Below are 14,748 nucleotides of genomic sequence, written 5' to 3'. Positions count from 1 at the left end.
AGGCCGATGTGTCTCACATGGCCCTACTGGACCTATGCAGTTCCATACAAGGTGATGGATGGTTGGCTTCACCGACTGCTCACATGCGTAACAGGGGTACGAAGGGTCGCATGGTGATGCCGCCGCAGATGAAACGTCAAACGTTAAAGTACAGCAGTAAACAACATTAAGAATGGTTAAGAAATGATGCGGAGTAATTGCGCGGCTGCCCGCCGCACCGGTACTTCTAAGATGTGCGCTGTCGCATCCGCAGACAATAGATCTCTCGTCAACTGAGGCAATTTTTCTAAGAATATTTTTCTGATGTAAGTTGTACTACCCCCCCCCCCCCCCACTGTAATGCCTCAGGTGCTGTGGGTACTGTGTAAATAAATAAATAAATAAAATAATCATGTGCGTGCCCCAAAAGCGCCACAGTGGCTATACATTATTCTGGCTGGAAGTATTAGGGCCGTGGTTTCCCGGATATGATGACCACGACATAGACCATACCCCTACGCCATGGCCGATCTGGAAGCCCTCGCGGCTATTCGGCGACAAGTGCAACAATAGAATCAGCAAATGCAGAAACAGCAAAATGTTATTTAGAAGCACGAGCAACTTCAGGTCCTAAATAAATGGCCTTCCGCACGACCATTCTGCGCAGCCCAGCACTGGCCACGCCCTCCAAAGGACCCGCCTGGGCGGGGCATTTGGAGGGCGTTTAACCGTAGTGTGCTCCACTCGGGCCACATTTAGGGCATACCTTAGGCAAAACTCTTTTTAAGCAAGCATTTGTGCGTCTTAAAGCTATTGGATGTCTTCAAGCCTGCAGTATCGGGAGGGCCTACTCACATTGGAACCGATCATGCTCCCGCAGGAGAATAGCGATAAGAATGTGTACACAAGCTTTATTACCAGTAAATAAAGCAGTGGAGTTCAACAACAAAGTTCACCGAAAATAGTGCCTGGTGACTACCTCTTAACGTTTTACAGCGTTCATGGTGTTCTGGCCCATCTTTTGGGTATTCGGCACTTAAAGCGACTAAGCCGGTTCAAAGTACAAGCAAGATCTTTACGCTAAAGCCAGTAAAAGTGTGTGCTGTAATTAATTCGCGTGCTGGCTCCAACAACATGTTCGGGAAAACTTAGCGCGAAGCACAAATTCCGAAGCAACGTGTTTGGGCCCCGATACCCTATGAGCCCGAGCGAAAAGCCCCGCAGCGCCGAGCAATATGTCGTCGCTTCTCCGGACGCAGTGTCAACACCTAAACTATGCCTGACACCGTGGTTGCAGCTAAACCATGTATCGTCAAAACTAGCGATTAGGTTGTCCGAGCGACCAGTACTTACGTCAGAGAACTTTTCCTGCAAGCATTTAAAAAGGGCGCTTCGTTTGTCCTGGTTCCCATCTGTTGGCAATGCGAACAAAAATGTGGTAATGCTGTTACATAATATTTCAAGTTTGAATGAAAGCAAAAAGCGCAAACGTAGTGCGATTATTCGCACTGTCGGCGACGTATCATGCCGTAAAAATGAGACGCATAATGTTAAAACCACTTTGGCAGATTGGCTAAGGTGGAATGTTCAAGGGGATGGTTTTGTGACCAAAATAATAATTTTGTGACGAATGTACTAGTATTCCCAAGCCTAGTGGCCATAAAATCTACTCAATAACATCATTGCCCACTCTTAAAAACAATGAAGCACTACACCTTAAAACACGAATAAGGGAGAAGGAAAGCTTTATAAAAGCGTGCTGTGCTGTCCTGGTCGCAGTATTGTAAACATTTGAAACAATTACAATGCCTGATAAACGAACAGTCCACTGAACGCAAGCCAACTAGTATTTCCTGTGTTTCACACAGCTCATTTATTCCGACGGCAAGACACGTATGACGTATGCTGCAGCAGGGAAAGGGGAGGTAAAGCTAGGAAGTTTGTTGCCCCTAAAAGAATGTCTATGCACAAATCATTCAAACAAAATTGCTCGTCTTCCCTTTAGCGGTCATGTTAATTTTGGCGTTTGTCATGCTGGCGTAGTAAATAATAATGTTATTGCGAATTACACAACCGTGCGTTAGATTCATTAGAGAAGAGCTATTATTCTCTGTTCACTTTCTCACTTCGTTGTACCCTTTATGTAAATTCTCAGAGAACTCTGTCTAGAGTTTTTTGTGGAGTTTCTGCTGATTTTATTTTGGCATTCAATACCTAAAGCAAGCAAATAGTTCTGGTGCAGCTAGTTTGGCACAAATTCTCTTACATTGTATAGTCTACATTGTATTGCACTTTTACGCGTGCATGTAAATGCCCCTGTATGATATTGGCAAAACTGTCTGAAGGCGCTCTCGGGAACTGCACACTAAACATTTTTACGCCCAAAAGGGTGCTTCAGCTTGTCGCCGCAGGAGCACCCTAAAAAATGAATATTTTACGCCCTTTAGGGTGCTTGGATTTCGTCGCCGCAGGAGCACCCTCTGTGAAGCACCCCAGAAGACAGGTGCCTCATAACACCCTTTTCCGCCTAAAAGTATCCTAGGGTGCTACTTAGCACCCCAATCTGTAGGAGCATCTTCTGCAAAAGCACCCACATAAAGGGGTACAAAACGGGTGCGTCATCCTCGGTTCACAGGTGCAGCAGGTGTGAGACCACATATTGCACAATATCACACACGATTATGGTATGAAACATTCGTGCTTTCCAAGCTCGGTTCTGTGAGACATTCCATTGAAGCTCAACATCAGCTGATAATTTCCTTGAACTTGTGTCACCGATTGTTAAAACATCAATTTAAAAAGTCAGGAGCCACATCTGAGTACAGTTATAACTTTAGAGGTAGTTGATTACCCAAAACTTCGTAAAAAACCAATTATATGTTCCCTTTGCCGAACTGCAGTACACATCCTTCGAGATTCACTGCAGAGCCTAACCATGCTGTGCAGTGAAAGCAATTAGGTGTGCAACACTTCAACCACACAAAACTTCCTTGAACCTTAAAACCCTTGGCTTCTTAGTATTGCATCAAACTTCCAATCAAGGTAGCTACCTGCAATGTTTAGTGCCTTATTCTTGAGCTGAGCAGGAAGGTTCAATATCAAGGAAGACCAAATGCAAAATGTATAGTTTCCTCCGTAATGTGGCTCATAATATAGTTCCCTCCGTACTGCGGCTCATTATCTACTTATAAAAGTTGGGTACCCAAGCCATTTATTTTCGTTTGCATTATTCTTTTTGCTTTACGGAAAAATATTCATATGGTACAGCACTTGCAAGGTTTGGTGGTATTTGGAGTTTTATAAACATACCTTTAGACTAAATGACCCCACATAGCAATAACAAGAACTGCAAACATCACAGAACAATGCATACAAGTTCCCTGGTGAAGCCCATGGTTGAAATGTAATGCCATTGTTCAGAAAACATTCAGTACATGGTGCCTTGCATTATGTCCCTGCCGGTGGATGTGGGGTCATTTGTCACTGTTGCAAATGAAAAGCCAACAGCCAGGGCCCATTAGTTTTGGCTAGTATTACGAGGTGCCTCACGGTAAGCATTCTACGTCGATAGACTTTTTTAGAGTTGACTAGAACTGAAATCAGCAAAAGATTCTCTACAAAACATTCATTCTATCCGCAGCTTTAGGGTTTGCTAATTTCCATAGTTGGGTTTCTTCTGCCTTTCTTAACAACATTTTTCTTTTGATAAGAAGGTGCACAACCAAAAGAAAAAAGCTTTTCTGTAAACCTTTGGTAGCTATATAATTGTTACAAAATATTTTACTCTAAATATGGCAGCTTAAACTGAGAATATTTGCATTTAAAAACATTAAAATAAGTTTAAATTGATCATAAATTTTTAGCTGTTTTTACGCAAAACTGTACATGGGATATAAAGTGCACCACAAGGAGGGCTTTGGATTAGCTTTAGCAAATTTGGGACATTTAAGGTGCACTGAAATCTCTACACATGCGCTTTTTCACTTTCTGTATCCACCAGGAAAATGGCTGCCAATTTAGACAGCGATTCTAAATAGTAGTTGACGTGCATTTTAAAATAATCACAAACATTATAGCCACAAAATTAATTTTTACAAGTTGTAGACATTGCCCATTACACCAGACATTGGACTACACTGTCAAGAGCTTTGACATCTACAATGACGTCTACAAAGCAGGCTTATACTGGTAGAATGTTTCATACCATAATTACTGTGTGTTCAGAGCTCACGTGTGAAGTATGGATACTGCTGCTTCAGCAAGAACCGAGGATGAGCACCCTTCCTGGTTCTGAAAAAAAATAACAGAGGAAATGCCTTAAGCAGGATTCTAAAACGGGGTTGAATGAAACAAGAATGAATAAGAAATTCTTTCACAACATGTAAAGCAATGCAAACAAATATTTATTTCAACTTATTTCTACAAAAGACCACCTCATGAAGACTGGTGGTGGGGTATTGGCTCAAAAAAAAAAGCAGAGAGCACTTATACAAATGCTACAGGGAGCCTTCGCAGCCAACAATTGTTTGAACACACCTAAACTAATCACTGTTCAACAAACTCATAAAAAATGTTTGAATGCATAAAAACCAGTGGTAAACACAGGAAACAGTTAAAACAGAATGACGGCACAAGTTTGTCCCGTCGTTCTCTTCTGTGTCCTGGGTTTTCCTATGGTTTTTCATCCAGTCAAACATGTACCAGCTAGCCCAGTCCAACGCCTTGGTATCATAAAAATATGGATAGTCAATCCTTACACAAAGTTGAAAAAAAAGAAAGTATAAAGTAGGTGACAAAATTAAAACGACAGCAAATTGGTTGGCTTTTAATTTTAAATGATAATATAAAAAATAATGGCATGAATGAAAGTGAGCAGCACGCGAAGTACCTTGTTGCTAGCCCGACATTCCACTTTGAAGCAAAATGTCCGCTTTCAACACTACATAGGCTAAACATGCAATGAGGCATTCCTTTAGGCACACAAAATATACCATAATTGTTAAAAAAGCTACGAATTAGTTGAAAAAACCTGACCACGACAAATTGGAATTAGTGACTAGATACAGTTTCAGAAATACACAGCGACATCATGTAAAAATATATGGTTCCCATACAAAGATTGATCATAACAAAAATTCAGGACATTTATCAGACTGGCATCAATGTGCAAAGCAGCTTAATGAAGGAAGACGGTCTTCACTAAAAACATGTTAATATTGGGAGCTCATGTGCTTCCCTGAAAGTTGGGTGTGTAAACCCACTGACATCTTAACTAACCCGCCTGAATCATCACTTGATAGACATTGAGGAATTTTACGAATTGGTTTATTGTAGCCAGCTGTCTAGTTTATTTCCCTATTTTTCTTGGCATTTCGTGTCTAATTCTAAATTTGGTGACTAGATAGCTTTTACTATGGTCATGCACTGGTGACAACGAATATTTGATCTTACTTTAAAAAATTTCAGTTTTGTTTTATTGCTCACCAGCCAACGATCTGAAATATCAGAGGCGCTTAAAACGTATGTTGGCATTTCCTTCCTGCAGTGTAGTACAACTAATCATGACTTTTACCATAATTTGTTCACAAATCGTAATATGTGGAAAGTATTCGGCCTAATGAAAATGTCATTTCAGAAGCATGCACAATCAACAAGGCCTCAATGACTCTCATGACGTGGTCCACTTGTTTCTATCACAAATAACCTGAGTGCAGACACATTCCACCGAAGACGAAGGTAACATGCCCTCTTGGGTGATGAATATTTAAAAAGCCTTACGAGTAAATTTGCTGCTGAGCACGTGAAATTGTGGCATTAAAACAAAAGATCCCTCTGCGGCATCTTTCACTTGGAGGAGCGCTTGACCACAAACTTTTAGAAGCTGGAAAATGCTCCATGAACCGCTCCAGCCAGCAGAAACGATGCAGGACACAAGTTGGTAGGCGGACCGTTGGCATCCTGCGATTGTGAAGATATTTCTGTTTAGTAGATGCTCTTCTTTTTGTACCACTGTTTATTTCACCTTTAACAAGCAGCTGAACTCCTTAACGTTCGCATAATAAAATGCTGCAATGCGGAACAGTTAGCAGGGTTACCTCAATTTTGCTTTTCTACGAATTAACACAATGTAGGTAATCTGCACACAACTACAATCAAACTACAATTTTCACCTACTTCACTGCTAACATCAGCGTTTGACTGCTCAAGCACAAATACAGGTTAGACATGTGAGCAATCTGCTAAACGTATCCCCACAAACTGAACAATCAGGCATCAGAAATTGGCAAGGAAGGAGGTGTCACGTTTAAATGGCACTTTTTTTGTTCAAAACATAAACAACACCTGGAAGCTTGAAGCGTGAGAGGGGGTCTTTCACGCTGACAATGTCAGAACATAGCTTGCTAGTGGGCACCTACACGATGTGCACAATGTGTTTCTTGAAAATGCGGGCGAAAGTTTGATTGATGTGTAGGACGAGAATTGCAGCACGTTTTCACACAGGCCTTGTGGACGCTTCTGCCTGCTAATGTCAATGTGGATTCTTGCTAGTCGCCCTCTTCGCTTCTTTCTGAATATAATGCTTTAGGCATTATATTCAGGACAACGACTGCATCAAAACGTGCAGCAATTACCTACGTCCCACACATCGGTGAAACTCTCGCACACATTTTCAAGACACGCAGTGCATACATTGTGCATGTGCCCACTAGCAAGCTGCGTTCTGACATTGTCAGCGTGAGAGACCCCCTCTCACGCTCCAAGCTTCCGGGTATTGTTTATTAGATTCCATGCGCTGAATGCAAATCAGTGTACATTGGCGAAACGGGCAATCTGCACAGAAGATTAATGCAGCACAGGAACGAAGTGAACAAGGGCCATGCAAAAACAAGTCTACTGGCAGAGCACCGTGAGAGGACGGGACACGTGGTCGACTGGAACAAGACAAAATTACTGACAACTGAGTGCAATCTATCTTCTCGATTACTGCTCGAGTCCCTCATTGTTCAGACGACGCCCAACATTATCAACATAATGGATGGCAATCTGCACCATATCTATGCAAACTCATTGCGCCGCGTAATGCCCAATATATAGCTTCGTTTTCCACGACACATGCTCACCGTGAACAAGCAACAAACCGTTAAATGGCTTTCTTGACTTGGTCAGTGACCTACGTTTCATCACTGCAATAATGCTTTTACCTGCCTACACGGCACCAGAGTATATAACCTTTTACTACTGCTATGAGATAGACCCATAAACCCACTTCAATATGGCCTTTATATTTAGCTCTTGGAAACATTATGTATAATTTTACCTTTAAGTTGCACCTGCTACAGCAGCTGGTACTATACCAAAAACATGAAAAAAAAACGGTGGTTTAACACGCCAAAGCTACACTTGGGATATGGGGAGCACTGTAGGGGAAGGCTTCGCATTAATTTTGACCATCTGGGTATTTTTGTGCGCATCGAAATCTCCAAACACGGGCGTCTTTACGTGTTCCCAGTCGAAAAAGACGACAGAAAAAATTTCTGTAGTTTTGTCGTATTTTCGCGTGTCGTACTGTCGTCTTGTCGTAGTCTTGCCGTGTCGGGACTTTGGTGTTCTGCCGTGATTCGTAATCCTGTCCTGATTTTGATGTTCCGTCATGCCGAATTCGTGTCTTGTCGTGATCCTGATGTTCCGTCGGTAGTTGCACATGTTTTGATTGTTATTGCTCATTGTGAAGAGTAGCGTAAATGGCAGTTCTGTTGTAACTACAGGAATGTTTGTCGTTGAGAAAATTGACTTTTGTCGGTACGACAGAACTGTGTGTTGTAACAACAGATGGGTCTGTCGTAACAACAGGACTTCTGTTGTCACAACAAAGTTTTCTGTCGTACTACAGGAATTCCTGTTAGGTTTTTGCGGTATTCCTGTTGTGATTTTAGACTGGGTTGCCTCCATCTGAAAAGCGGCTACACCAAGCCGTATCTAACCGACATTCGCCTCCACAGCACACCACCCTAGCCACGGCAGTGGGTTAAACATATGAAATAAAGCGAGTTTTGGAACGCAAATGGAAATATTAATCACACGTCTTATTTTCCCAATCGATGTACCTTTTGAAATCCACCATGCAATCCCCCCTCCCCTACCGGCCTACCAAAACACCTTTGTCTCAAGAGGTAATCAGGCTGTTGTTAATGAAGTAAGTATTTACAATCCGAGACTTGCCACCGTTAAAGTCATGCACTTTGTTTTAGAGATAAGCGACATTAGCCATTTGCAGCACCAGGAGTTAATTGTGTTAAGATCAGATTGAAAGCATTGATGGTAGTAGTTGAAAGAAATTGTGTGATAAATTACAACATCATCTGCAAATAGACCTACATGGGAGGATATGCAACATGGAAGATAGACCAAGCAACCTGCCTGGGGGGACAACAAAGTGGCACGAGCAAAAGAAGTATATAGTTATTAGAAGTAAACTGCATTTGAGAAGAATGAAAATCTTTTGCTCAAGTGAGGACATTAGGGTGAAGTTTGAGAAGTAGTCTGTGGTGTGCAATGCGATTGAATGCTTTAGAAAAATCGAGAAAAACTACCGCAGTTTGTAAGCCTGTGTCAATGGATCAGTGTAGATCGTGAACAAATCCTGAAAGTTGTGTTTCTCAAGTAACCCTTGTGAAAACCGTGGTGATACTCGAATGTGACATTGTGATTTTATAAATAATTAGCGACCTGAGAGTGGATGAAATGTTTCCTGACCTTGCATATGGTGCTTGTTAGGGAAATTTAATGGTGAAGTACCGTCTCCTGATTTAAAGACTGGTGCAACCTCGACTATCTTCCAACCATTGAGATTAGTGCCTGTCATGAGAGACTGCGAAAAAAGCGCTGTCAGAATTCTACAGACTGCGGGATGTACTTTTCGGTATAGTATGGTTATTACCAGTATGATCTGAAGTAGACCAGCTTGTATTGCAAGTTTAAAACCATATCGAAAGATCCTAAATGTTTGCTTGGCTTGATTACATACGAATACTTGCTTCAAAGTCAGTTCAATTTCTCTTCTTGCCCTTTAGTCGTCAGCCCCAGATTCTCTTCAATATCTCTGCTAAGCAATGACACGCTCCATACGCACAGCACTGCTTCATGAAAATGTTTCAAATAATCAGAGGCCACAGCACTGCTAACACGTATACATCATGGCAAGTTCCACAACATGCAATAACTAACCTGAAAGTACATAATCGGTGGGTGCACCGATATGGCAGCAGTGCCTGGACCGATGTGTCGAGCAAATGCGCTGACTTCTGAACGGGTGGTCCAAGCGGCCAGATGATGGATGAATGACCATTCCTGGCGGCAAAGCGTACGGAGCACCAACGAAAGGCCAGGCAGTATATGGGTACAGCAGGTGCAGTGTCGGTTGGCCAAGGGAGGCCCTGGCAAAGCCTTTGAAACGGGACTGGAAGGCAGCTGACCCAGGACAGCCAGCAGCAGCACCTGCAGGTGCATAATCTGTGAGTGTGCTGACACTTGTTGAAATACAAGAAGAGCACACACAAAGCACGAATGCTTACATCAAGTAGATTTTTAATCGTTTAAAGACAGTAACCTCCAAGGCACTAATAAGAACATTCCCGGAACACCCCAAGTGAAATTTAGGTCACAGTAAGAATGTATTTATTAGACCCGCAGGTACTGTGAGTGGGGTATGCATGATATATGCAAAGCTAGCTACTGAGCTAATTTGCATGGAACGCATGCTAGCAGCTCATCTGTATCCCTTGCTTTCAATCGGAACTGGTGTGTGATAGTTGAGGCTCCTCCATTTCAATGTCTGACTTGTATCTGCACGTTCAATTCTCCAATATAAATCGAGTTGAGTGAGTGCCTACAGCTTTCTTGTTAGTCTCTGTATGGCCTGCGGTTTTGCGAAAATGAGAACTTGCGAATTGGCTCAATTTTCTGCACTAATTTAAACAATGCATATGCCTCTGATATCAAGCCCCAGACTTCCCGAGAGCTACTCTGACAGAATCGGCAGGCGCCTCGTAGGCGTTGTGAAATCTCCCCCACTACCCCGAGACTATGCTAACTCCCTGCGAGGCCACATGCGCGCATTTCACCTTCAATTTGCACGTATGTGAATTCTATACCTCTATGAACTCTCATATGGGCGTCGTCATATTCGTGCCGGACTCGTGAAGCTCGGCAACGTAAATGACCGCACTCGCTCGCTGGCGCGCGGCCCGAACTCTCTCACCGTTTCCGGCCCTTGCATACTATTTTCTCCACCTTGCACTTTGTAAATTCTTATGTTTAACTACACCTCGTGCGCCCTCATCTCTTGCCTGCTTTTCTTCCAGCACAACTCCGTCAGCACCCGGTCGGCTTACGCTGTCGGGGCGCGTTGGCGAGCGAGTACGGCAATTTCGCTGTTGTCGAGCTTCACGAGAACAGCACATGTGCACATATCACGGCCCGAAGACCGCGAGGCGTACGGTCGCCGGTCTCGCGAGCGCAATAGCTGCGATGCGCACTGCACGGAATTCGTGGGGGGGGGAGAGATTTCACAACACCTACGAGACGCCAGCCATGGAATCACGTGTACGCGTTTTCACATGCACTTCCAGGGAACCTCCTGTTCATGTTATTTCTTGGTATACCGCGGGTATTCACGAGGGAGGACTAATCACAGCGTTGTGCCACTCACGCGAAATTGCGACTGCGATCTGCAACCGCAAAGGCACTGTTTGAGAGACACATAAACAAACGCCCCGGTGTTAAAGAGCCTTGCGTGATGTGAAATTATTAGCAGCCGTGTACCATAGCGCGAGCATCGTAGCCAAGGTCTAGCTTCAGCGTAAATTGGTGCTGACTTCTGCGGAAACGGTGGACTGGGCGCCAAACAAGTATACGCCTCGAGCGCGGCCTGTAGGGGCGCCACTGAAATCCTCCTAGCGGCCCGTTTCGAAAGCAGGCGCGGGAGTCCGCGCCCCGCTCCCCACTGCCGCCGCTGCTTTTGCGGCACGTTCACGACTGAGATTTACCGTTTGTGGGTGTTTGAGATCCATGTTTGTGTGGAGCAGTCACTCTGTTCGCAAATGGGGTGTGTTTACGAAAGTGTAAATGTTTCCGACGCGATCTTAGTGTGGTATTTTCGGTCTGTATAAGCGCCAGGTGTGTGTCACAGGCCAGCGTCGCGGAACCGGCGTATGATGGAGCCGATTGTAGTTACACTGACATAAATTTACTAGCCGTGTCTTCGTAACCACCGGTTCCTAAGATGTTCATGCTACGGCTATACACTACTATTTAAATCGGTTTTGTGCGCTTACATAATCAGCGGAGCACTCATATCTGACAGCACACCAGTTACGTTTGCCAATATTATACCTCGGATATTGATCACCACCATTTACAAGCCAGTCTGTGTTAATTTCGGGAATATTCGGGAACAAAAGTACGATGGACAATGCATAATTATACTCGGGGATCAGCACACGACAGAGTCGTCTTGTCGTGAGGTGAGCGCCCGCAGACCTTCATCTGCTACATATACCCTCTGCGAGCAGCGCGGAGACGGGCTTACAATATAATCCGAGTCCGCGACTAATCGCTTCTTCGAAATATCGTCATATGGCACAGGGAGCCTGCAGAATAAACCAGAAACTGAAATCAGATGGCCTTATCACATACCACACTCTTCCAACGACACCTTTCATCGCTTGTTGTACAGCCTACCCTGTATACTTCCAAAAATGCGTCCGCCGTACGATCAGATCTTCGTTGAAGTAGAAAAACAAAAGGAAAGTGAACGCGAGATTTATGTGCGGGATTACTAAAACGTTCATTGCTTGATTCCGCTCCGCATTTGTACACGGCGTCCCCCTCCCCGCCCCCCCCCCCCCCTCACCGATGTCTCGCGAAATAGCAGTGCATTTCGCGTACAGTTGGTCTAGTGAAACCTACCTGGCTTAAGTTTAGACGAATGTCTTTAGCATGCCAGAAGCTGCACTGTTTTTTTTTTCATTTCCGTTCGAGCTAATATGTTTCTAAATTCCGCATTGGCACAGCATTTATTTTTCTGTGGTTTCATTTCCTTAGTTCTTGCTATATCGCGTGTGTGGGCACATATTTAACGACGCACAGGCTTGGAATATACTTTACATTTTCGCATAGTTTATATTCTTATAAAAGGCATAAGTTATTGTCCGGGATTGGGTAATCACATCCCCGAAACATATTTTTCTGCGGCGTATATATGCGAAACGAAGCCGAATTCGTTGTCCACGCTGCAAAATGAAGCCAACCTCTCATTGTGCCAGTATCAGGTATAAATTAGGTGTCAGTAGAATTCATTTGTGCCTGATGTTTTGGAGGTGACATGGGTGATATTTTGCTGCCGTCGCCGACGCCCGGATGAGCGGCGACGAAGCGCGCAGAACCGCGTCCCCGGGTAGCTCTTGCAGGCGATCGCGTACTCTACGACGACGCAGCTGCTTTTTGAGTGACCTAAACGTACTCTTTGCCTATAGTCGTCACCATAACAAGTTTTTTTAGGGCACGGAAAGGCGAAAAGAAGCGAAATAGAACCGAAACACTGCACGAGCCCCTATCAGTCACGCAGCGCAAATCCCGTCAACGCCGCGGAAAAGCGGCGGCAGGCGGCGCAGCGATCGCGAAGCTCGAGGCGTATACTAACTCACGTAGGCTCTCAGAGCAAACGAGATGGGGGTCTAGCGAATTACTGACCCATAAACACCAGAATTCGTTCCAACCAAATACAGAATAATAAAAAATGCGTACTTACCCGAGCAAAAACGATGTTTCCAACGTACAATTCTCCTTCACTGTCGTCTTCATCTCGCGGACACACGAACACGCTTTGTTCTGATGCCATGTCATCCACTTTTGACGCGCAGTATTTTATCCGGCGATGATCGTTCTTCCGGGGTCCCCATGTTCAACACACGCGTAGGTTGGAAGGGTAGACATCACCCATAAAGCTTCTATAACTATGATTTAAGCTTGAAATAGATAAAACAGATTAAATCACGTCACCAACCACTCGGCGCAAAACGCCATGAAAAAACACGACAAAAGTGAGAGATAGTTGCCAGACTTCAAAAATGCAGCACTTCTATGTTTGACGAAAATTGTGTTACTACTGTAATGTTGGTAATTATCTTTCTGCTTTCAAAGTCTGAAATGTGTTAATAACTTACATTTAAGGTTTTCAAACACAAAAAGTGAATACACATAAAGTAATTGACATATATAGGCCTCCTGCGCTGCCCAGGGGGCGCTGCGCAAGCGGCTTCCGGGCAGTACTTCCGGGTAGTACAAAGCTGCGCGGGTCCCATAGGATCCCGTGTTGACAGATGCAAAATGAGCTTGACGCTCCCGATTATTTTGCGACGTGGTCACCAGCTCATCCCCGACGCGTCAGATCTATTTCAGCGATCAACTTGGCATTAGGGGAAAAAGCTTTGCAGCGCTAAACACGTTTACAGCGCCGACGAAAGTGCCGGGACCGTTACGGCGTCTGCTACTCGCAGGTTCACCGATCGACGGTCGTACGAAGTGAAATTTTAAGTAAAATTTCTAGTTTAAACTAATACTCTAGGTGACAAAGACTTCTCAAAAACAGCCGATCAAAAAAGAAGAGTGACTCAATCGGCGATGATCGCGCTTTAAAAAGCCAGCGAGTCCGACGGACCGCAGGCTCGCCTGCTGCGGTGCGCCGCTCTTTTGCGTACCTGCACACTATCCGTGTGCTTTCATTAAACAGTGCTCGTTTGCGTCGCCGTTACGAATACACGGTGCAGCGTTAGCTTGCCGTTTTGTTGCGTGTCTCAGTGACAAAATGCCGCGACCGTCAGAAGCGTGAAATCTGTTTTCGATTCCGAAATTAGTGGCCGTAAAACAAAGTGGTCGGGCGAACTAAGAGGCCGCTCGCTTTCCTTGTTTGCTCTCACTTTACTTAATTACGCTCTTGCAGCATACATTCCCAGTTCGCACCTAATAGCCTAGAATCAGGGTCAGCAACGGCTGAGTTCCATGCAGCCTACACAGCCGAGGGCTGGACGGCAAATAAGGGGAGGGGGGGGAGGAGGAGGAGGGGGGCTTTGAATGCAAAGAGAAAAAATTCGGCGAATTTCTAATAATATTTGACAATAATCTGGCGAAGTGTGAAAAGGGGGGGGGGGGCAATTCAACTGGAGGACGCCACTTCTCTGTTCTTGTCTCGCTGTCTAACTCCATTTGAAGTCATAACTGGCGTGTCGGCGTACGACCCCTGCACTAGAAAACCAACACAGTCAGTGATGATCGTATAGAAATATTCGGGGCCCCGCGCCGTGTATGCGGCTGTGTTATGTGATGTTATAGAAGTACACATCTCTGCAGGGCGTGTGATTTGGTGCGTGTTTTGCGTCCTTTAATAGCGCTTAATTTGTTTATTTATTTGGCGCTATTGCCCCACCTACTCGCTATGTACCCTGCCGTTCGTAAATCGTGCGGCGTAAAACGTTACGCAAGAATCATTTAGTTTGCGAAAATACGAAACAAAATTTCCACTCGTTTCAAAGGCGGTGCCAGGCCAGCAGTGTCAGCTGAGTCGGCTGCGCAATTCTTGCGTTAGCTTGCATGCTCCCGATGAAGCAACATTTGCAGTTACCTCAGGATGTAAGATGAGCAGCCTTCCGTGTTTATGCTACTCGTGAACTTTCCTTTGTCGACCGCACGCAAGAAGAAAAAACTGTAACTGTC

The 14,748-nt window shown here is 44.5% G+C and overlaps 1 long non-coding RNA gene across 1 annotated transcript; it reads right to left on the bottom strand.

The window, feature by feature from the left end:
* Positions 1-4,361: 4,361 nt before the first annotated feature.
* On the bottom strand, positions 4,362-13,042 carry LOC144166567 (uncharacterized). The gene is made up of 3 exons (XR_013321706.1): positions 12,788-13,042; positions 9,205-9,474; positions 4,362-5,937 (listed from the first exon to the last, which is right to left on the bottom strand). It is a non-coding gene; the product is annotated as an uncharacterized LOC144166567 (long non-coding RNA).
* Positions 13,043-14,748: the final 1,706 nt, after the last annotated feature.

The sequence above is a fragment of the Haemaphysalis longicornis genome, unplaced genomic scaffold (assembly GCF_048455015.1).
Source record: "Haemaphysalis longicornis isolate Haplotype H1 unplaced genomic scaffold, Haemaphysalis longicornis Haplotype H1 scaffold_18, whole genome shotgun sequence".
Lineage (NCBI taxonomy): Eukaryota > Metazoa > Arthropoda > Arachnida > Ixodida > Ixodidae > Haemaphysalis > Haemaphysalis longicornis.
This window is presented reverse-complemented; position numbering and strand designations above follow the sequence as displayed.